Below are 24863 nucleotides of genomic sequence, written 5' to 3'. Positions count from 1 at the left end.
GGTTTCCTTACTGGCAAAAAGGTTCTGATTAGACCTTTCAAGAATCTGCAAGTCAGCAGGGGAGTGAAAACTGAATAACCATCTGATTGCAGAGGACACACACACAGATTACCTCCAGGTGGACTCATACAGAACTGACGGAGACACCAATTGTTTTGAGAGAGAGAAAATACTCAAAAATGAGGGGGATATCTGTTGACTCTGGAAATACATGTTTCTGCTGTGCCCAGATGAAGAAACACTTAAACTTGGCAAAGTCACATTTCCTGGTAGAATCTTTTCCGATATTAAGAATGGTTTGTAAGGCTTCAAAGCAGGAACATTCTAGGCTTGACACCCTTCCAAAAACCAAATCCTGAGATTGCTTTAGGCTTGAGATTTTTGATCCTGCCATTCTCCTGGGTCAAGAGATCGAGAAAAGACTGAATGCTGATGGGCGAATGAGATGATATTGGTAGTAGACCTGGGAACCAAAATTATCTGAGCCAATTGGGGGTGATAAGGATGACTTTTGCCCTGCCCTCTTGAATTTCCTGTAAGACCCAAGGTAAGAAAGGCATAGCTAAGATAACCTGCCTAGGGATCCTCTGGAACAGTATATAGACTCATAGACTCATAGACTTTAAGGTCAGAAGGGACCATTATGATCATCTAGTCTGACCTCCTGCACAATGCAGGCCACAGAATCCCACCCATCCACTTCTATAACAAACCCCTAGCCTATGTCTGAGTTATCGAAGTCCCCAAATTGCGGTTTGAAGACCTCAAGCTGCAGAGAATCCTCCAGAAAGTGACCCGCGCCCCATGCTGCAGAGGAAGGCGAAAAACCTCCAGGGCCTCTGCCAATCTGCCCTGGAGGAAAATTTCTTCCCGACCCCAAATATGGCGATCAGTTAAACCCTGAGCATGTGGGCAAGACTCACCAGCCAGCACCCAGGAAAGAAAATATATTGCATTTCCTGTTTGTTTGGGAGGCAAACAGATCCCAGATGATGGTTCCTCATTGAGCAAAAATACTGTTCACTACTGAATTGTGAAATTCCCACTCGTGATCAATAGCAAAACGTCTGTTGAGGGTGTCTGCCAACACAGTTTGAGTTCCTGGAAGGTAAGCTACAGACAGGATAGGGATCTTTCCACCATATTAGTGATGACAATACCCTGGCAGGAATTGTTACCATGGTATTCATGCTGTGTTTGTTTGGTGAATACACTATTTGGAGCCACGACCATTGCCAATGAAGGCGGCATCTGGTGAAGGGGATAACATAAGGGCATGAAGTCATGTACCCCAGGAGAAAAACACGAGTCATGACTGGTGCACCAGAGTTGCACATAACCTGGTCTATCAGGTTTTTCCTGGAGTAAAACCTGTCCCCTGATAGATAAGCTCTTGCTGTGACTGAGGCCACAGAAGGGACAGGGATTGGGGTTTTGGAGAGGGTAGGGAGGTAAACTCAAATGCAGAGCCAAAATGGAGAACGTCAAATATCTACTTGTCCATTGTTATTACACTCCAGTTGCCAAAAAAAGAGTGCTAGATGAGCCCCAAAGAATATGTGGGAATCAAACAGTGGTGACATCACTGGTGGTTTTCAGCTCTTAAACTCCTGTAAAAAATATCTTTTAGCTAGGGAATGAGGTTGAGATGGCATTGTTGATACAGGAGGTGAAGGGAAATGAGATTTTGCACCCTTTGTCTCTTACAAGGTGGACCATAAGTTTGATGATGATAAAACTGTGAGTCACCAGACTAGGTTTGTAGGGCTGCCTGTGAGATTTCCTCTTCAGAGCAGTTATATATTGTCCTAGGCAGTGTGGGAGTGTCTAAGGACTCATCTGTCTTTTCATTGAAAAGATGGGCTTCATCGAAGGGGAAGTCCTCCGCAGTGTTCTGGACCTCCCTGGGAAATCCTGAAGCACGTATCCATGACTCGCGGTGTATCAAAATGGCTATTGCCACTGATCTTGATGATGGGTCCACCACATCAACTGCTTATTGAAGTATGGTTCTGGCCACCAGCTTACCTTTTTCAATAAGAGCCTGGAATTGTGCTCTGTCTTGCTGTGGTAATTTATCTATAAAGTCTGTGAACTTGGAATAGTTCAGGTAGTCATACTTAGCCAACAGCACTTGATATTTCTAAACTGAAGGCTAGTAGTTGGGAAGAAAGGTCTTCACATTAAGTTTAGCTGTCTAGCCTCCTTGGCAGAATGAGTGGACTTAAGATGTTGCTGTCTAGATCTCTCTGCGGCAGCTTGAACTACTAGTGAGGTAGGAGTTGAGAGTGGGGTTCATGTGGCGGCTATATGCCAGACTGCTCTAGTAGGCTCCACAATAGCAGAAGTGCTATTCAACTGGATCTGGTAGGTTGCAGGATATCCAAGAGTTTGTGTTTTGGGTCCTGGTTCCAAGATCTCCTCTAGGGAGATCCCGAAATAGGGTGTGTGGATAAGGATTCCCTCATATCAGAGTCAAACCTAATGGTGGGAAGTGCACTCCATGTCAAATCAAACCAATGTACAGGAGGGTCCCTTAGCTTGGATCCAACTGCGGTCTCAGGGCCTTCTCCGTGAGTCACTTTTGATCCGGAGCTCCAGCAGGGTGAAAGCAGCAGATAATGCACCTAGCCATAAGATGTGCATCCCTGTGACAGTACAGGTAGCGTTAATAGTTGTCACTGAGTGAGGAGCATGGACAGGAAATAGTTTTTGAAGCCCAGTTCTCGGAACAGTCCAGTATCCGTTACTGAGCATTGGGGTGAGGCAGTTCCCTCGGGACAGGGAATCTATTTAACCACAAAAACTTTGCTTAAAAACGTACTAAAAGCCATTAAAACTATTTACAAGATACACTACAGGCAATCTTTGAAACATTTACATATCAAAGAATAATGAATCAGTAGCAGCTCCCGACACTGGAAGTTCTAACCCAGGCCATGCAGCATTAAGAACTAGAAAGGCAGTCGGTCCACTCTGCCCTTTATGCCCTCAGTTGGAAGCACAAAGAGGGCAAGGGTGCACGTGTGGACCAATGGACATTGCTTGTAAGAATTCTCTGACGCTGGGCCCATGGAGCACATGGACACCCACAGTGGAATACACTTAGGGACCAGCACTCAAAGAGCAAGTACAGAATGTTGCTATTTACGCAGGCAGTGCTGGGCACCTGGCTCCGGTTGCCCTGGGAAACTAGCATCAATGTGCTGGAATTACAGGCAATCTGTGTGGCCCTTCCTCCCTGAGAAATGTTGCAAGGTCAGTGTACTGTGTCAGATCAGTGAGACAAATGGTATGCAGTGGTGTACATGAGCAGGGGGCACTGGCAGCCCTCAGCTCCTGCAGAAGCCCTCTGCCCAGTTCTTAGTCAGAGTCTCACCTTGCCTGCCTCAGAATCGTCTACCACAGGACCAGGAGAAAACCATGGCATATTGGCTCAGCGGGACCCCCCTACTTCCAGGGAAGTGGAGCCTACAACCCCAGGTATTCTAGGAGATTAGCCAAGGACTGGGACATCTGGTCATCAACTGGCTCAAGTCCAAGATGTCAGTAAAGTTTTGCAGACTGTTCTCTGCTATCTTTGAACAGCGCACTAGGGAGGGACCCATATTCTGCCGATTCCTACATGTTACAGAAGGTCAGACAGAAAAAGTAGGGCTACTTAGAGGAGACTGCAGAGTGCCTGTTACAGAGCACAAAGCAGTCAGCTTCATTTCCCACTCCAGTAACTCCTTTCACTGAGGACAAGAGAAGGGCAATTATGTTTATTCCTGCTCCCTTTAACATACCCTTAAGATTTACTGGTACGGTTCAAGGGGGGCCTTTAGCTGTATTCTCTGCAAATGCACATTTCAGCAATTTCTGAAGGGCGAGAATATTTGATCCCATAATATTGGAAGGTTTAGGTACTAATCCTGCATAGCCTCCTTGGGTAAAATTCGTATTAAAATCAGTGAAGTTCTGTCTAGAAAAGCATACAAAGGTTGGTCTCTAATGAGGTGTACACCTGAATTACATATCTAAAGCTCTAAAAGATTGCAAATTTTTTATGTATGATAAAATAGTTCACTAGGAAGGGTGAACTCCCATTACTGTGTGTAGTGCTGTTTGCCTTTGGCTATAATCAGTGCCTCTAACTGCTGAGAAAGTGAATAACGAAATGCAAATTGACCAAAGTTCATCTCCCACTCATTTTTTTAAATACAATAGTACAAGGAAGAACCCATCCAAGTTACTAAACAAATGCTGCAGGGTAACGTTATATTCTGTTATACATACACACATCTTTTGGCTATAAGCAGTATACTTCAGGAGTGAAATTAAAAATAAATCTGCAATGAATACATCTATGTGCCCAGATTATTTTCTGAATTTATCTTGTGCTAAACACATGACTGTTGTGTTTCATTCACCACGCTCTAATTACTCAGCTAGGACAAGAGAAAAGTCAGCAGTGGAAACTAATGGAATACCAGAACACTACTTCGCTTTTATACAGAGTAAGAGTGGGTTTTTTTCTTTTTTGCTTATATAGGTCTCTTTGTTCAGGGATTAAATAGGATGACATCAAGCTCATTAGATATAAAGATATCTACAGTAAGAAGGAGGATACGTGACAATATTTGTTTGGGTGCCCAACTGTGCCCCTCATTTTAGGTTTTATAACTTCAGAGGTTTCAACATGCAATGAAATTTGTTATTGAGAAATCTTCTGGGGCTGGAGGAAATTAAAGTGTCCTATGTGTACTTCAACATCTCCATATCTGTATGTGTCTGGCAGTGATTCGATCATGATACTTATGAGAAAATCATTTACATTAGCCAAAGAAACAGTTCCTTCTAAAACAGAGAAGCTGTTTTTGTTGCTGGCTCATTCCCTCTAGTGCTGCGGAACAGAAATACATCCCTTAAGCAGATATTTACAAAGCTTTCATTCATCCAAATTAAAAGCAACACTGGATGAGTGCACAGAAGCAGTTACAAAGATTAGCTACAAAAATTGTCACTACTGGACAGCGACAGGAACAAAGTAACCAAACCCATCAGATTACAGATCTGGAGAACTGATTAGGTTGGTTTTTTTTGTTTGGTTTTGGTTTTGAAGAGCTATTTTCCTATGTGCAATAATCAACCTATACAAAAATGCCCTGAAGATTACGGTTGAAGAAACTCAATGAACTACAAATATGAAAATTGGCAAGCACTAAGTGGACAGATCAGTAAATTAGGGTCCATAGTAGCCAGAAGAAAAGCAACATGGAAACTTGAAAACCTGTTTGCAACATATTTATTATACATACCAGTATCATTTTACATCACATCCTGCCTTTAACCCCAAAGGCTTTCTAAGTGCTTTACAAAACCATGAGCAACATTTCCCCCAAACTTGTGCGTGTGCGCAGTAGTGGGAGAGAAGTTGCAAGGAATCTTCTACACAAATGCATTCCTAAGCATAGTGTAAGCACAACAGCTGTCCATGAGCTCAGTAAGGGACTGCATCTGAACAGCGCTGCTTCTCCAGGAGCTCTAACTCAGGTAATGTGACTCTGATTGCTTCTAACTCTGGTAGTAGCTGAAGACCACATTTGACCCAATACATAAAGGAATCATTTCAACCAGCACAGAAATGCATACATCTCTGGGCTATAAACTCTCCTTCTAACCCTCCAGTGCTTTTTCATGTCCTATGGATGTCATATCTTAGTTTAGTGGATGAGCTCTTCAGGGCAAGGACATAGGCCAGGGTGGGCAAACTACGGCCCACGGGATTGCCACCCATGGCCCCATGGGCCCCACGCTGCTCTCAGAAGTGGCCAGCACCACTTCCCTGCGGCTTCCGGGTGGGGGAGCAGAGGGCTCCGCGCGTTGCCCTTGCTGCCAGACACTGCCACCTGCAGCTCCCATTGGCTGGGAACAGGGAAATGTGGCCAATGGGAGCTTTGGGGGAGGTACCTGGAGGCGCAGCAAGGGCAACGCACACGGAGCCCTCTCTCCTCCCAGGGACCACAGTGCTTCCTGGAGTGGCGTGAGGCCGGGGCCAGGGCACGCAGGCAGGGAGCCTGCTTTGATCCCGGGGCGCGCCACTGCCACCCCGGAGCCACTTTAGGTAAGCGGTGCTGGGCCTGAGCCCAAACCCTGCCTGCACCCTGCCCCCCAACTCCCTGCCCTAAGCCCCCTGCCTGTACCTCACACCCCTCCTGCACCCCAACGCCCTGCCCTGAGCCCCCTGCCGCACCCTGCACCTCTCTTGCACCCCAACCCCCTGCCCTGAGCCCCCTCCTGCAGTTCGCACCCCTCCCATACCAACCCCCTTCCCTGAGCCGCCTCATACACCTGCACCCCTCCTCTGCCCCAATCCCTTGCCCTGAGCCCCTTCCTGCACACCACACCCCCTCCCACACCCCCTCCCACACCCCAACCCCCTGCCCCGGCCCTGCATACAATTTTCCCACCCAGATGTGGCCCTTGGCCCAAAAAGTTTGCCCACCCCTGACATAGGCCAAGATTTAAAAAAACAAAAACCACCCCCAAAAGTCAGGTGTCTAAAGTTAAGTGCTTAAATCCATATTTAGGCACCTAAATAAATTACCTGATTTTGACTCCAACAGGAACTGTTCAGTGCTCAGCATGTTGAAAATCAGACCACGTATGTAGGTGCCTGCATATGGATTTAAGCTTTGAATTTTAAAAAATTTGGCCACAGTCTTCTATTTGTGTGAAAAATACATTTATGGTGCTACCAAAAAAATCAAATTTCTGATGTTTCTGATTATTTTAGCCACCCATAGTGGATATTACACTGTTAAAACATCCTTAAAAAATACTCTACTTCCTTAATATGCACAATAACCTGAAAAAGTCATGTTTCATGTTTCCAAGCATATTGAGATACATTGGTATTACTAACAAAAAGGTGTAGCCAATTGTTAGACTGCACTTGCAGTTTGTTCTTAAAAATGTTCAAGAGACCAAATAACTGAATGTAGCCAGATTTATTGTTCAAACACAAAGCAGTACAATACAAAAAGGAGACATACATACCCTCCTTCTGGGAAGCAACTGTTATCTCATCTCTTACACAGAATGTGTGCTTCGAAAATATGCATTTAAACTAGCTATATTTATAGTATGGTTTTACATTGTACAAAACTCTCTATATGGCATTAAAATCCAATCCACCAGCTTACAACAGTTCCTTAGTTGTCATTTTGTTCTGTACTTTTCTTATCTCTCCTTTAGCTAGAACATTCTAAACCAGTTGCCCATGAAGGTACCTGTACTACTACTAGGACATAGAACAAATGTATCTTGGCTTTGACAAGTTCTCCATTAGCTAGTGCCAAAGCTGACTTCCGTTTTGCAGTATACTTAGTATGAGAGAACAGAATTGTGGGGAAAGCACAGTACATTGTTAAACTTATATGTATCAGCTAACGGTATGTTGATGATCATAGCAAGAATTGGCACAAACTTTCCATAACCTATTGTTATTTACATTCTGATGTTGCATAGGGTCCCCAATTGGGATCAGGGCTTCATTGTCCTAGACACTGTACAAACATAGGATAAGACACAGTCCCTCACCTGAAGAGTTTACAGTCAGTTTAAGAAGATGCAACAAGTGTGACCAAAAATAGGTGGGAACAGAAAGGAAGGGCAAGAAAATAATACATTTATCTAGCCCAGTAACTGAACAGGTGAATAGTTGTATCTATCTGAGTAGCTGATTGACAGCAGGGGGTCCAATATCTGAAGAATCACACAAGAGATCAGTCCTGCATCAATAGCATTTTAGTGTCTTCAAAGGCCTCTGTTTGGACAGCAGGATATGTGTGAGACAACTAAGATGTCAGTGTTCAAGGCGATAATGATGACACTTTTATATGGAACAGAAATCTACCTGTTAAAACAGCTGAGGAGAGGAAACTAAACCATTTTCCATGTCAAAAGTTAGTGTAATCTTAATATCCATTGCTTTGATTTTGTCACAAACTAGGAGATACTTAGACGATCCCAGAAAGTTGTGGTCTTTCACCAGTTGAGAACAAGGAAAATGCAGTGGTGGGGTCATGCCCAGCATGCAGAAGTGGGTATGCTTTTATAGAAGGTTTACAGAACTGAGGTTGAAGGAAGCAGAGTACAAGGCTGACCACGAATGAGGTTAGAAGATGCAATTCTGAAGGATGTAAGAAGCCTAAATCCTCCCATACTGACTCTTGCCAAAGGAAGATGACTTGCAAGGAGCCATTCAAGATGGAAGCCCATTCTACACACGACCATGGCTATATCATAGTCAGGTGAATCTGCTACCTAGTCTAATATGGTCCACACTATCTTTTTTTTTTAAATGTGTTAAAAAACAAACAAACAAACCTGGCAGTGGTTTTATCAGTCCCAGTGCTGACTACAGTTTAAACAGCCACACCTGAAGCAGAAATCAATAATAGTGATTAAACACTCAGTATAACCTGTATGGTGCCTGCAGTGCTGTCTCAACACAAGATCTTATGCAAACAATTATTAACAGACTTGCATGCCAGTCTTTCCCAGTAGGTATCATGATGCTCCTTAGAAACATTGGTGCAAATCAGTTCCTTGCAGGTTATCCAGTTAAGTGGCCTGGAGCAATCTGATTCCTGCTGTGTTCAGGGAAACATTACTTCCTACATTCTTTGTAAACAAACAGAACTGCGCTAAAGAAATACCTGACTCCATCATCAATTTCTCCTCCAGTCTGGAATAACCTGAGAAACAGAAACATAGGAGCATAAACGACATCCAGAAGAGACTGAGGAGAAAAAAATGAATGAGTTCTTGGAAGGGCTACACAGCATAAAAGATGAGACTCTCCTGGTGAAATCCTGGCCCCAGTGAGGTCAATGGCAAAAGTCCCCTTGATTTCAATGCAGCTAAGATTTCACCTCTGTCTTTTTAAATGTAGTGGAGAGAAGGGAAAGGGCCTCATGGCACTATAAGTAGGGCCCTATCAAATTCATGGTCCATTTTGGTAAATTTCAGTCATAGGATTTAAAAAAATCTTAAATTTCACAGTTTCAGATATTTAAATCTGAAATTTCACAGTGCTGTAACCGTGGGGGTCCCAACCTAAAATGGTGTCATGGAGAGGGCGGGTTGCAGGGCTATTGTATGGGCGGGGGGTGTCACGGTATTACAACCCTTACTTCTGGGCTGAAGCTGGCAGCAGCAGTGCCTTCAGAGCACAGCAGCTGGAGAGCGGCAGCTGCTAGCTGGGCTCAGCTCTGAAGGCAGCATCACTGCCAGCAGCAGCACAGAAATAAGGATGGCAATACTATGCCATACCACCCCTACTTCTGCACTGCTGCCTTCAGAGCTGAGTGACCAGAGAGCAATGGCTGCTGGTGGGGAGCTCAGCTCTGAAGGCAGTGCAGAAGTAAGGGTGGTAATACCATGACCTCCCTACAATAGCCAGACTTCATGGGGAGAGACCAGATTTCACAGTCCATGATGCATTTTTCACAGTCGTGAATTTGGTAGGGCCCTAACTATAAGCCATGCTTTATGGAGTGAAACACAAGTACTCACTAAAGTACTAAAAGCTGGACTGCAAAGCATAGAGAGATATATGCTAATGTTGCTCCTTTGACCCAGGTGGTTAACCAAAAATTCAGGGTCTTGCAGGCTGTTCCAGGTCAGAGGAGAAACTGATGATCGAGTCAAGTATTTCTCTGAGGCAATCCTATTTATTTACAAAGAATGTACAAAGCTCTTTCCCCGATCATAGCAGGAATCAAATAATGAGACAGTATCTTTTCTGACCATTCCATGTCTTTTTTCCAGTCAGCACTTAGCCCAAAATCTCTCTCTCTCTCTCTCTCTGTTTGTCTCAAGGCTTATTCTGAAATGTGTCTTTGGCTTTTCTGTCCCTCCTTTCTGGTGTTTTCTCCTGCTTTGTGTGTGTGTGTGTGTGTGTGTCTCTCTCTCACACACACACACACAGTTCCACCATTCAATGATCTAGCCATGTCTTTGTTATACTAGCCCTCAATCCGCATGTTACAGAATAAAACAAACTCAGCCTTTCGGGTCAGAAGTTTATTGATTTCATATCTTAGATTGATGAGGGTTCTAAAATGCTCTGGAGAGGGGACAGAAGCCTACTCTGCATCAAAGGCCTTAATTTCCTTAACAAGGGTATCAATTCTGTGTTCTCTCAGTTTCTTTTTAAAGGTGATAAGAGATTATATGGCCTCTGATGAAGGCTTTAAAGGCTTCCCAAAGTGTGGCAGCTAATGAAGCAGTGGAGACATTTGTTTCTAAGAAAAGTTCTAACTCCTGCTAGATAGAGTTAACAAGTGAGACATCAAACAACAGAAAGGTATTGAATCTCCACATTTTAGTAGCGGGGACATACCCTGGAGGCCTAAAGGACATATTTATAGGAGTATGGCCAGATATAACAATACCGCCAATGCCACAATCAGTGTTGGATCAAACCTTGTGACAGTAAGAAATGGTCCAATCTTGAATATGATGAATGAGCTGCAGAAAAAAACTACAGTCTCTGGTCATGGGATTACTCAATCCCCATATATTTTACAAGCCTAAATCACCTGTGTATGTATGAAGTACCTGATGAGTAAGGCTACAATTCTGTCATGGGTATTTTTAGTAAAAGTCCTAGGCAGGTCACGGGCAATAAACAAAAATTCACAGAAACCCGTGACCTGTCCCTGATTTTTACTAAAAATACCCTGGAAGCAGGGAGGAGGGACAAACAGAGTGCTGCTGGGGCTTGCAGCTGCTCCAGCCCCGCCGCTGCTCCAGATCCAGGGGGGCTGGCCCAAACTCAGCCGTTGTTCTGGGGGTCCCCAGAGCTGGCTGCCCATCAGCTGTTCCAGCAGCCCCTGGGGGGTGACCACTGTTCCAGTGGCCACTGCTCCAGCATCCCCAGGGCTGACAGATGCTCCAGCCCTGCCCCAGAAGTAGCCCTGGAAGTCTCAGAAAGTTATGGTATCTGTGACTTCCATGACAGAATCGTAACCTTACTAATGAGTATTAGTGTTTTTATATAGAGCTGGAGGAGATTTATCAAGAACTGGGTCTAGAGTTTCATTAAAGTCTCCAGCTATAATAGGATGGTGGCCCATGTTGTTTATACTCAAAAAAAAATTATGAAAAAATTTAGGAGCATCCTGATTTGGCCCATAGAGATCGGCAAAGATGATTATAGAATTGCCGATTTCAGCTTGGAGAAAAGTAAATCTGCCTGTCAGCCTTGTGCTCAGAATATTAATTCAACTTCTGTATTAGTATAGCAACGCCCCTCATTTTAGAATAAAAGCAACTAGAAACAGAGAGGCCTATGCAATCACTATTCAGTTTATAAGCTTCAAGTTCTGTCATGGCAATGTCAACATTCCCTTTTTTAAGCATTGACTGTCACGTATATGATTTTATAAAAATATGCTAATGAGTGAATATAATGTAACTGGAATATGCTTCATGCAAAGGGTTTCTTGTAAGGTATCATTACAAAGCTTATAATCTACTAAGTGTGATCATCCTATCTGTATAAATGTACCACTCTTGTATCTGAAACTAGAAATATGAAATATAACTCTGAGGTCCTATTGTAATTATGCAAAGTGTGGGCCATTAATGGTGGTTTGGAATCTCGATGACTCCCATACACCAGGACAATTGACTGCAGATGGCTCTGTTTTACCTGTAAGTCTTCCTGTATACGTGTGTGCTGGCAAGTGGGCAATGAAGTCTTGCAGTGACATGTGATCATGTCACCTGAACTGGAATCCATCTTTAACCTGGTGTCTTTCCACTGAGAAGGAGGAGGTGGGAACCCAGAGAGGGACAAAGGGTTCCCGCCTTATGCAAAAGATTATATAAATGGATGGAACAGAACAAAGCAGGAGGAGCCATCATGAAGAATTCCCTAGCTACCACCTGAGCTGGCACAAGAGCTGTACCAGGGGAAAGAATTGTGCCCAGGCCTGGAAAGGGTCCAGCCTGAGGAAAAAACTTACTGAAGCATCTCTGATGGTGAGATTATCTGTATTCAGTTTGATTAGACATAGATTTGCGCGTTTTATTTTATTTTTCTTGGTGACTTATTTTGTTCTGTCTGTTACTACGTGGAACCACTTAAATCCTACTTTCCGTATTTAATAAAATCACTTTTTACTTATTAATTGACCCAGAGTATGTGTTAATACCTGGGGGAGCAAACAGCTGTGCATATCTCTCTATCAGTGTTATAAAAGGCGAACAATTTATGAGTTTACCCAGCATAAGCTTGATACAGGGTAAAACATATTTATTTGGGTGTAGACCCCATTGGGAGTTGGGCATTTGAGTGTTAAAGACAAGAACACTTCTGTTAGCTGCTTTCAGGTAAACCTGCAGCTTTGGGGCAAGTAATTCAGACCTTGGGTTTTTGTTGGAGCAGACAGGAGTGTCTGGCTCAGCAAGACAGGGTGCTGGAGCCCTGAGCTGGCAGGGAAGGCAGGGGTAGAAGTAGTTGGCACATCAGGTGGCAGCTCCCAAGGGGGGTTCTGTGATCTAACCCATCACATTGACTATATATTTTTTTCCTCTTAATTCAGTTATTAAAACCCTTTATATTCAGGGAGACATTTAATTATCAGCACCATCATGGTTCAAATATACTGGATAAAATATAAAGTCGCTTTGTGAATAAATGAGAAATTGTAAATTTTCCTGAGCCGCATACAGTTCTAGCATATCTAAGCAGCAAAAGATATAATTCTTCAGCGGTAAGGTGTCGCTTCCCAGTACACATTCTACAGAGCAGGAAGGAAATTCCCAGCATGGGAGGGTAACAGCATGGGGTCAGAAAAAGGAATGATTTCTCTGGATTTCTACAGTATAAACTCCTTAGTGGTAAACTTCAGGAACTTCACAATCAATACTCTAGGCCAATCTCCTAGAGCCAGCATGGGGGCAAGGGCCCAGTGTACCGAGTCTATATCAAAACAAAAATCTATCGGCATATGCAACAACTTTGTTAGCAGTTTAGGGTCAAATTTAGAGGGTTTATCTTTCTCTAGTCACTTAGGGACACTCACAATTCTGATGTTCCATTGTCTTGAGTGGCTTTCTAGATCAATTAACTTGGACTTAATAGTCTTGATATCATTACAGTTCTTCATAACTATAATTTGTTCTCTCTGAAATCATCTTCCACTCCAGAAATTCTGTGTTCTGCTTCACCCATCTGGCTGGGTCGAGCTTGTAGCGCACTCTGAATCTCAGTCATGGTGGTCTTTAGGATGGAAACTGCAGATTTAATTTCAAAAGTATTTGCACCAACCCGTTGCAGCACAGCCATCTGCGGCATTCCATCAGGCTTAGGAACCATTTTGTTTCTAGAAGGTTAGGTGCCAGATTCTCCTCTGATTTTTCAGTGCTTTCAGATTCAGAGAGGAAGACGCAAAGCTAGAGGGCATCTTGGGGGTTTCAGTAGTCAGGCGCAATGTTTCTAGAAGTTGGATGGTGGAATTTAGGGGACGATATTTACGGATTCCCCATGGGTTGCTTCAGAGCTCAAGTAACTTTCATCTGCCTTGGTCCCAGTGCCCTCCGGTAATCAAAAAAGTAACTTATTTATAAGCAGTCTACATGCATTAAGGCCCACTGTACCTGGACTTATCCTAGTGAAACAGGCCTCCTGTTCCGAAGAGTATCAAAAATATATATATATATATATAAAAGTAGTCATCCTAGAACCCAGAGTCAGTGTATGTCACAGGCCAGCAGCTTTCATCCAGGCTTCTGTGGATGGCAGGTGACCATTTTGGATTTTGTTTCAAATGCAACTTTAAATAATCCAGATAAAATGTCTGCCCAACTACTAAGAACATACATAATATTAAGGTCAAATGGCTAGACCTTAGCACATGGAGTGCAGACAGAGGCATGGAAGAAAATGTACTATCCACCCTCCATCCTGGACAGTGAAATGTTGAATTACTGTACGGACCATTAAACCATCAGGCCTTCTTAAAGAAGGATGTTAGGAGAACGTCCATCTCTAATTTTGTTTTTCCTATTGGGCAGTCGTGCCCAAACTTTTCCTGTCGTGTCCCCCCTTACTAGTAATGGAATCTGTCCATTAATGCACAGTTGGCTCAGGAAGGGGCTGGGGCTAGAGGGGGAGCTGGCCTGTAGGCGGAGAGGGAATGAGGACAGAACTGGGCTGGAGATGGAGCCGGGGGCAGAGTGGAGCTGCAGCTGGGGCCGGAGCTTGGCTGTGTGGCGCTCTCTCCCTGCCCCCTGTTGCATGCCCTCTCCCCATTCCTCCGAATCCTCCCAAGAGGGTGCACCCCACAGTTTGGGAGATTCACTGTGCTAGATTTTACAATTACATGGGAAGACATGGCTCCCGTACCATGCTTACAGCCTAAATTAAGACACATTTATGACATTCACTTGTTACAATAAGGGAGAAAGAGGAGGAAGGCAGAGGCCAACAACGATAAGCCAGCTCTGTGCACAGCTCCATGGTTCCAAAGCATGTACGAGTTTGGTTTTGTTCAGAGAGGGGCAAATCTGTGTGTCTGTCTCAGTGGGGAGGTCACCTCTAGCCTACCTATCCTTAGTATTTTTTTTTAAGGGGAAACAGCAACATGGGACCTGATTCTTAAAGGACAACTCACTTATAATAGGTCAGACACAGAACTGTCCTAATACAGACAACCTGCCAGCCCGACAGGATGAAAAGGTAGCCATGGTAATCGCTTGCATGAGCATAGAACTAGATACAAAAGGAAGAAAAATCCTCATGCTCTCTCATTAGCATCAGAGAACACAGACCAAAGGGAGTGAATAGGAAAGCAGCACTCAGGGATATCAACAGTGCACTGGCACATTTGTACCCTGTAAAATCTGGGCTGGTATCACAGTGAGTGTGATTTAGTTAGTTATTTAACAGAAAGGCAGCAAAAGCGTTCCAAAGTAGCTGGGAGAACTCTGTCTGTTCTCTCACGATGAGGGCTGGGGTTGCTGCTATCTGCATGAAAGATTAGAAATTCCTCCTTGAAAACATACGGAACAGAACCTTCTACACAAACTGCAAGTTTCTGTCTTTTTACTATACATACTGTATGTGTATATATATATATATATATACACACACACACACGCCACTGCCCCTTTATGACTCAATTCTGCAAGATACTTAGCACTCTGGCCCCAATCTATCAAAGCATTTAATCACATGCTTAACTTTAAGCACAGGAGTAACCTCTCTGATTTAAAGAGTAAGTTGCACCATTGCAGTAGGTGTTTGCTCCAGTATAGCTACATAAGAACATAAGAACATAAGAAAGGCCGTACCGGGTCAGACCAAAGGTCCATCTAGCCCAGTATCTGTCTACCGACAGTGGCCAATGCCAGGTGCCCCTGAGAGAGACTAACACAGGCAATGAAGTGAGTGATCTCTCTCCATCCATCTCCATCCCCTCTGACACACAGAGGCTAGGACACCATTCTTACCCCATCCTGGCTAATATAGCCATTTATGGACAGCACCACCAATAGTCCCCTTTTCCTTTATTTATTGTTATAGTCCTAGCTTTCACAACCTCCTCCTCAGGTTCCCCCAAGTTGACTGTGTGACTGCGTGAAGAAGTTCCTTTTTTTTTTTTTTTTTAAACCTGCTGCCTATTAATTTCATTTGGTGACCCCTAGTTCTTGTATTATGGGAATAAGTAAATAACTTTTCCTTATCCACTTTCTCAACATCACTCATGATTTTATATACCTCTATCATGTCCCCGCTGCCTATCTACCTAAATGTAGGCTAAAATACTTCCTGTACCTATGGAAAATCCCACAGGAATGAGGAAGTGCCCAAAAAACTCAGTAATATTGAATTTGCTAAGTTTTGAGGGATGGTAGGGGGAGGGGAATAAAGTCTCTTGAACTCGGGGCCCAAACCCATTTGCACCAGGGCCATTTGAGAAAAGGATGCAGATTAGAGGAGGTAGTTCTGATCCAGACATGCAGAGGGAGCTCGCAGAAGAATACTTCTCAATTCCCTGAAGTCCAGGGGACAAATATTTCCTAATCCAGTGCTACCAAAAATGGTTTTAAATGTGAGGCATTCATGCAGTGGGGAGAACAGATAAGGGAATTGTATTTTTTGTGGTGAGCAAAGAGACAGCTGGAACACTGGTGGGAAAATTCTTCCCAGACTTCATCAAAACCATTGATGTAGCAGCATTCTGAGTGCACTGTATATAGACTTTTGTTTATTAAATATTTTAACTTGCTAATTGTCATTTTAAAACTTTCTACCCTAAGGAAAACAAATCTGCTATAAATAGGGTGACCAGATGTCCCGATTTTATAGGGACAGTCCCGATTTTGGGATCTTTTTCTTATATAGGCTCCTATTACCTCCCACCCCCTGTCCCAATTTGTGACATTTGCTGTCTGGTCACCCTAGCTATAAATAACACAGCATGTCAGGACACACTTCCCAAGCCTCGAATTAAAAAGGACTGACCAAAGGAACAGTATGAACCCAATATGCCTGACTTTCTTTAGACTCATAACCTAGTACTATCATATACCCAAATTTACAAATCAGCAATGCATCAATTGCTATTGTGCCTAATGTATTCCCGGGGCAGACAACCATTGGTCCAGAGATCTGGGCTCTGAATTTCGAAGCAGTGTCATTGCTAAAATTAATAAATGGAAATGATGACTAGCACATGCATCTAACTGGACCAAGCCCAGCAAGGGTCATCAGAGCTGATCTTTCATTGGGCTGGCTTAGCTTCTTGCTTGCTGTCCTCTTTGGTCCGAAGTTTATTGCAAACCCAGAAATGAGAGCTAGTAAAGATTTACCCGGATAGTAAGCTTGTTGGAGACTGTCTTTTTGTTCTGTGTTTGCACAGCACTTAGCACAGTGGGTCCTACCACAATATAAATAATCAATAAGATAACAGTGCTTTCTGGAAGAAAACAAGATCTGCTGGAAGTGCACAGATTTATAGATCAACACTATTCACTAGGCTTGATCCGAGAGAGACTGTGCACTGCAAAATAGAAACAACATAAATGGAGGGGGAATATATTAACAACAATATAAATAAGGAGAACATAAGAATGGCCATACTGCGCCAGACCAAATGTCCATCTAGTACCCCTGTCTTCCAAAGTGGCCAATGCCAGGTGCCCCGGGGGAATGAATAGAACAGGCAATCATCAAGTGGGCCATCCCCTGTTACCCATTCCCAGTTTCTGGCAAACAGAGGCTAGGGACACCATCCCTGCCCATCCTGGCTAATAGCCACCAATGGACCTATCCTGCACAAATTTATCTAGTTCTTTTTTGAACCCTGTTAGTGTCTTGGCCTTCACAACATCCTCTGGCAAAGAGATCCACAAGTTGAATGTGCAAACTTGCTTTTGTTTGCTTTAAACCTGCTGCCTATTAATTTCATTTGGTGACCCCTAGTTCTTGTTATGAGAAGAAGTAAATAATACTTCTTTATTTACTTTCTCCACACCAGCCATGGATTTATAAACCTCACTCATATCCCCCCTTAGTCATCTCTTTTCCAAGCTGAAAAGTCCCAGTCTTATTAATCTCTCCTCATATGGAAGTTGTTCCATATCCCTAATAATTTTTGTTGGCCTTTTCTGAACCTTTTTCAATTTCAATATATCTTTTTTGAGATTAGGCGACCACATCTGCATGCAGTATTCAAGGTGTGGGCGTACCATGGATTTATATAGGGGCAATATGATATTTTCTGTCTTATTATCTATCCCTTTCTTAATGATTTCCCAACATTCTGTTAGCATTTTTGACTGCCGCTGCACATTGAGTGGATGTTTTCAGAGAACGATCCACAATGACTCCAAGATCTCTTTCTTGAGTGGTACAAGCTAATTTAGACCCCATCATTTTATATGTATAGTTGGGATTATGTTTTCCAATGTGTATTACTTTGCATTTATCAGCACTGAATTTCAATTGAGCTTTTAAGTAATATTATACCTGATGTTGCCCTTTTAATATTTCTATTTTGTATGTACAGTGTTTTGAGAGTTTGAAGCAAGCTACTTCAACAAATCTAAATAAACAACATATTGTGGGCTTTTTGGACTCCACAGTATTAAGATGCAATCTATGCCAACATTTTATATTTTTCCCAAGGTACAAAAACTTTGAAAACAATGTTATTATTAACCAAGAACAGCAGGAACCTATTTATGATTACAATTGTGAACAGGATCCCTATTAAGGAACACAGGCTATTAACTTACATCTGCTACACTATATTTTGAAAATCAATGTATTTCTATCATGCAGCTGGTACACTGTCATTACTACACACATATTAAAGCTAATTTCTCCCATCACATTTTTTTTATACAGAACAGGAAGAAAATAGCTTAAGAAAAGTTCAATATTGTCCAAATTTTTCAATTTTCTATCAGGAAAAAAAGAAACAAAATATTTGAGTCAGGTGGAACTGACTCAAAATAGTATCATACCTCCATTCTCCTGTGCTGTGAAGAAGGATTACATCTCCTAGGACGCACTATGGTCTCCCTTCTGAGCTGCTGCAGTGTATCATGGGAGATGTAGTCCAGCCACAGAGCCCAACAAAGAGGAAAATGGTTGCATGAGGCACCACAATAGATCAGGAAGCAAAAATCAGAGAGGATGGTCTAGCCCTAGCCAGAAGACAATTAACTGTTTTAAATTTTGAAAGAACCAGAAGATTTTAAATGATTTTAAAGAAGAGTGACAGAGCCTGAACCCTGCAGTTCTTCTTAATCATTTAAAACTCCCACTGAAGTTCATGGAAGCTTTGCCAGAAAAAGAATTGCAAGATAAGACCCAGAAGGACTAAAAGAAGATGCTAGAGATATTTTTGTCCAGATGTGAGACACCTGCCTGCAGAACTTCCCTAATGTACATAACAAGGTACAACGGCAGACTTCTAGATACCAGTAGGACTTGCACAGTTCAAGGGTGTGATTTTCAAAAGCGTTCTCTATTGGCCTAACACTGCTCCCACTGAAGTCAATGATAAAACTCCCATTGGATCCAAACAGAGACCAGTTAGGCCAATGCAGAGCCCCTTTGAAAGTCCCACCCTGAACGTGTCTTTAACTAGAGATAAAAGTATACATAAGAAGTTGAAACAAAATCTTGAAAGCAAAAATGGATTGGGAAGCACTCCTTCATCTTAAGCATTTGCCAAGAATTAGTTTTCTTTCTACTTCTGCCCTTTGTGTAAATATCCTCTATTAGAATAGAATCAATTTCACTAGAACAAAAACTCTGATCCCCTGCCAAAAATTTGAGAATGTGTATACATCAGAAGAACTTTCATGAATTGGAGTAATTCATTTCACCTGACACTGCTTTTAAGTAAAGCAAACAAGCTTTTCAGACTCAAGACCTTTTTTATTTAAAATGCCAATAGAGTAGTTAGTTGGAAAGCTAACCTTAAAACATGTAAACAGACTTTATTATTATTATTGGAAACACAAATCAATATACAAAACCTGCTTGGAGCATGTTCCAGTGAAACGTGATTATCTCCAGGGAGGAGGTAAATCACTCAAAGTAAAACAAATTGTCTCATGAAGAGATTTATTTTGCTCTGTGTTGGAAAAATCTAGGCTCCAATCAGTTCATTTATTTGAGGTGTTCTCACACAGAATCATGCACGTTTTTCCTAGCCTTAGCTGTTAAATTATAATTTTCTAGTGAGAAATGCCACAATATTTAGAAAGGTGTCAAAGGGAACTGAGTTACACATGTCACCTGCCATGTAAGAAATGAATTCAGGACAATGGCTTCTATAAATAGGCAGAATATATTTTTTGTTACTTGAAAGATTAAGAGGAGCTAGAAGGCTATGAGTAGAGGTAATACATTATTAGGTTAGCTACATTGCTAGATGAAAAATTTCTTAGGGAGTTATAACCACGCAGTGCATGTTCTTTGATGGCAATAGCTGCATCAACAGAATTTGTACCATCTTTAACCCACGCACAGACAACTCTACTCAACAAGTATGCTGCAGTTGATGGAAACCTAAGTGAAACTTCCAGGAGCCTGGGAAAAGGCATTCCTAGTGGGGTACTCAGGATTATGGAATAATCCTGAAGTCAGGATGATCTTGATTTCACTGGACTTCAGGTTGCCCTGTCCTCTCAGCAAGTTCTTTCCTAAAGCTCTTGGCTCTGGATTGGTTATCTAGGATTCATGGAATGCGGAGTCTTCACTCTTCCCTCTCCTCTACAGATCACAAGCTCCCAAACAGCAGGACCTAAATGCAACCCTAGCTACTTCAAAATCTTGAGATGAGCTCAAATACAATGTCCCTCAGTTGAGTCTTAAAGATGACCTGCAAATGAAAATAAATGGGGCTTCTGCCAATGGTTCCTGAAGCTTTACTGTCACAGAAATGAAGGGGAAGACCAGGTTGCAGGGCAGAGGCACAGAGAAAACTCCCATCAAGGATGAGTTGGCTTTATATATATTATCTGATTGTAAGATATGGACAGCATTTCTGCCCTCTAGGCTGTGTGCCAGATCTTCCGCCCGTGTGTAGCTCCACTAAAATAAATTTATACCAGCTGAGGTTCTGCTGCCTGCATCTACAACAACTGGCATGGGATAGAAATCCTTTGTAGAAAATCTGGCCAGAGACCCATGCAAATTTGTATAAAATTCTGCACTATAAGACTTTTCATCTTGCTTTGCTGGCAAATTGATTAGAAGAATTTAACATCCTTTCTCGCTGATCTTCCTCAGTTTCTTCCTGCAGCATTTGTTCTCACTGTGTTTTAATTTTGGCCAGAGTGGCTTTTGGACAGATATTTACTAAATCAGCCCGTAAGGAAAAAACAAAGTGTTGTGATTGTCTCAGGTTTCCAGGTAATAATGCATGAATTTTCCCTATGGCTACAGCAATAAATCCACCATCTCTAGAATGTGGATTCCTTATTACAAATGTGTATCTATACGTAATGCCAGAGGTGCACATTGCTCTTTACTCCCTTTACCTTTTACTCAGGCTACATTACATGAAGTATTAATGGAGTACCAGAGGTATACAGTACTAATCAAAATAAGGGTCCATAGGTACTAACATATACTAGGAGAATACACAAATATTTTTATAATATTAAAAATTCAGAATTGTGATCAAGGTGATTTCACAGTTTATTTCATTTGATGAAAAAAGGTCTCACTTTATATTCAAAATCTCATTTCCCATTTTTACTCCTAGATGTACTTTGTTCCTTTATAAAAGAAAATGCCAAACTATGATTAATTGTCTGCAAACCCTGAAACAGAAAACAATCCACTACAGTAATCTCCTCTCACTTATTAATTTCCTTATTTACAAAGGAAAAAAACAGCAATAATAAAAAGAAGACATAAGAATACAATAAGTTGTTTCTATCACTTAGCACAGTATGAAGACTCCAATAGCCGAACACATGATATGGGGGAGAATAGAGTGGGAAAAGAATCCTTGGGTCTGGTCATGTCTTAATATTTATTTCTGTTGTGGTAATGCCCAAATGATCCAGTCAGCCTCAGGACCCCACTCTACAAGAGCCCCGACTGTACAGACACAAGTAACCCTGCCTAATGACACACAAGTTAAAAGACAAAAGCCATTTCAAATTCAAATGGCCAAACCTAAACTACTGTAAAAAGAAGGAGCTTATTACTAACAAAAAGAGGTAAACCGTCACTGCGGTCAGCGTGGTGCATGAAGTTTTACACAAAACTCGGATTTCAGTGTTGCCAGCTCTCGTGATGTTTGGTATTTTTCTTAAATCCCCAACTCCTGGAGTCAAGCAATTACATGAGAATATCAGCTTCTATTTAAAAGAAGTATATCTTTAACCCTCATTTGGAGAAAAACTTGCACACATAAACTCATGGCAATGTAATGCCCAAAGGCTCAAAGAAAAGGGAAGGAAAAAAAACCCAGAAGGCAAATCAGAACCCAAAATGTATAATTATTTTTAAATCTCATCATTGTGGTGGTTTGACTAATGATTTCTGAAAGCTGGCAACACAGCAGCTTTAATGGAAGTAGCACAGCTAAATCTTTCCCGGCTCCTATGATCTTAAAAAACGACTAGTGCATCTTTGTTGCTTTTTTGTTTTTACTTTACACAGCAAAGGGAATTTTCATCAAATTTCTCTACAGCAATGACTATGGGCTTATCTACAAGTCTTGACCCACATATAGATTTCAGAGGCCATTAACCTGATGCATATCTCCTCACTTTGCCTAAGCAGAGCAAAGATGACAAGACAGCACCTTGTACTGACAGCTTTGTCTGTCAGACAAAGGGCCTAAGGAACAGCCAGAAAAGAGAGAGAGGGAGATTTTCGCCTGAACAATTTGGCAACAGTTTGCTTACTCTAGGTTTGCTACAAAATAGATCTGGACACTCAGATACCACATCAACTTTCTGGATTTTGTTTATTATTTTTTAAACATTAGCTTTCTGAGAAATGTTTGTCGATTAGTGAAGCAACGTTAAATCTCACACCAGATCAACACATGCTCGAAATTGCTACCACTGTCAGTATCCTGCAATGTGTCACTAAGCTAACATTGACTGCCTAGCCTTAGAGGCAATTGCACTAGTGCATCCCACAACAGAAAGCGGATATGACTCATTTGAACTAAATTGTTAACACTTGGCATAAAGACTGTTAATCTCTTCAAGACTAGCTTAAGCAGGCCTGATAAACAGGTATGTATTTGCTTTTCCCGTGGTATTGCCAAGTAGTCATTGACAGCAACGATTTAGTTTTCATTAGTGTCAGCTGTATGGCCAAAAGCTATAGGAAAACAAATAGGAAAGTATTTACTCGTTATTTACAGAGTAAAGAGTACATAGCAATCAACACAAACATTCTTCTATAGTGCCATCTTCAGAGACAAATGGCACTATAGTATGCAGAAATGACAACCAAAAGCGGGTTTTAGCCCACGAAAGCTTATGCTCAAATAAATGTGTTAGTCTCTAAGGTGCCACAAGAACTCTTCGTTGCTTTTCTCATAAAACAGCCTATCAATTAATTTAGAATCATTTTAGTAGTATTTACAATAGTCTAATGCCTAGCCATTCTATATGATATTATTGCTTTTGTGCATTGTTTCTCTACCTGTTTAACAGAAAGGACCATGTCCATTCACATTTAGCTTAACAGCGCAGAAGATAAACCATATCCTATCCACATCCCATGACCAAGTGTGACCCAGTGGACAGGTCACTGGACTGAGATTCAGGAGACATGGGTTCTATTCCCAGCTATACTATTAGCTAACAGTGAGAAAATCACTTTAAACCTTTCTGTGCCTCAGTTTCCCTATCTAAGGATCCTGATACTTGCCTCATTTACAAATGACTCTGAAATCTATGGATGAAAAGTGCCAGAGCTAGTTTAACCCAGAATTTGACATAACTCCAGAAATTGACAATACTGCAGTCAGCCATTTTGTGTATCCACCCACTGCTAGCTGAAAACCAAATACCATATAGCCAGGAATAATTTTAGGCTCGGAGAGACAAGGCCAAACAGCTGCATGACTGCAGTGTCTCTAATGAGGATGGGACAGAGAGTTAATGTACCATGAGAGTGGAAGAAATGTTTGGACAGACGACCTTGGTTCAGTGCCCCCAACCTATAAGTTTTATTGTTGTTATGACCAGAAATACTAGAAATGCTTTGATGATAAGAGATAATGAGTAATTTGCCAAAATTAAGAGAATTGGTGACCCATTAGCGGTCACTATGGTGACCCACCAGGAGTCACTATGAGTTATGTGCATTGTTTAAGTTAGCTATAAAAGATTAAGCAAAAGTATACACTTTGGAGCAGTCTGAGGAAGGAGCTGACAAGGAGCTGTCCTTTGGGCAAGGAACTGACACCTAAACTCCCCAGCAGCTGGATGGAAGAAGGACCCCGGAAGCCTGGTTGTTGATTACTTGAAACCATCTCAGACTTTGGGTAACTATAGTGTTTGGGATGCTCTGAACCTACTGCTACAGCCTGTGTGTGTGTGTGCTTGAGACCTAAAGAGTAGTTTTAGGTAAAAGCACTCTTGTTTGTACCAATCATTTATCATTTAGTTGTGTCCCCATTGATTATTCCTGACACTCCCTGGAAAGAAACAGTTAAGTTAGCACTGTTTTGGGTTCTGAAAAACCTGGGTAACACTAGGCATTATTATAGGTTATGTCACTTCTACATTTGGAACTGATGCGACCACTGCTGGAATACTGTGTTCAGTTCTGGGGCTCACAGTTCAAGAAGGATATTGATAAATTAGAGAGGGTTCAGAGAAGAGCCAAGAAAGTTATTAAAAGATTAGAGAACATACCTTATGGTGATCGTGCTCTCTGAGTCTATCTATTTAGTTTAACAAAGAGAAGGTTAAGGGGTGACTTGATTACAGTCTGTAACCAGTATCGACATGGGGAACAAATATTTAATGGTGGGCTCTTCAATCTAGCAGAGAAAGGTATAACACGATCCAATGGTTGGAAGCTGAAGCTAGACAAATTGAGACTGCAAATAAGGTGTAAAAATTTTAACAGTGAGAGTACTTAGCAATTGGAACAATTTACCAAAGAGTTGTGGAGGAATCTCCATCACTGACAATTTTTAATCAAGACTAGATGTTTGTCTATAAGGTATTCTCTAGGAATTGTTTGGGGGAAGTTCTATGGTCTGTGTTCTACAGGAGATCAGACTAGACGATCACAATGGTCCCTTCTGGCCTTGGAATCTATGAATTATCCCTCACTTGTGCATCTTCCT

At 42.0% G+C, this 24863-nt stretch overlaps 1 protein-coding gene across 5 annotated transcripts in view; it reads right to left on the bottom strand.

Moving 5' to 3' along the window:
* The window catches only part of MAP3K5 (mitogen-activated protein kinase kinase kinase 5), a 180503-nt gene that overhangs the window by 110977 nt on the left and 44663 nt on the right, over window positions 1-24863 (bottom strand). The gene's annotated exons all lie outside the window — the stretch shown is intronic.

This window comes from Mauremys reevesii, linkage group 3 (assembly GCF_016161935.1).
Source record: "Mauremys reevesii isolate NIE-2019 linkage group 3, ASM1616193v1, whole genome shotgun sequence".
Classification (NCBI taxonomy): Eukaryota; Metazoa; Chordata; order Testudines; family Geoemydidae; genus Mauremys; species Mauremys reevesii.
Note: the sequence above shows the minus strand (reverse complement) of the source record. Positions and strands in the feature narration are given on the sequence as shown.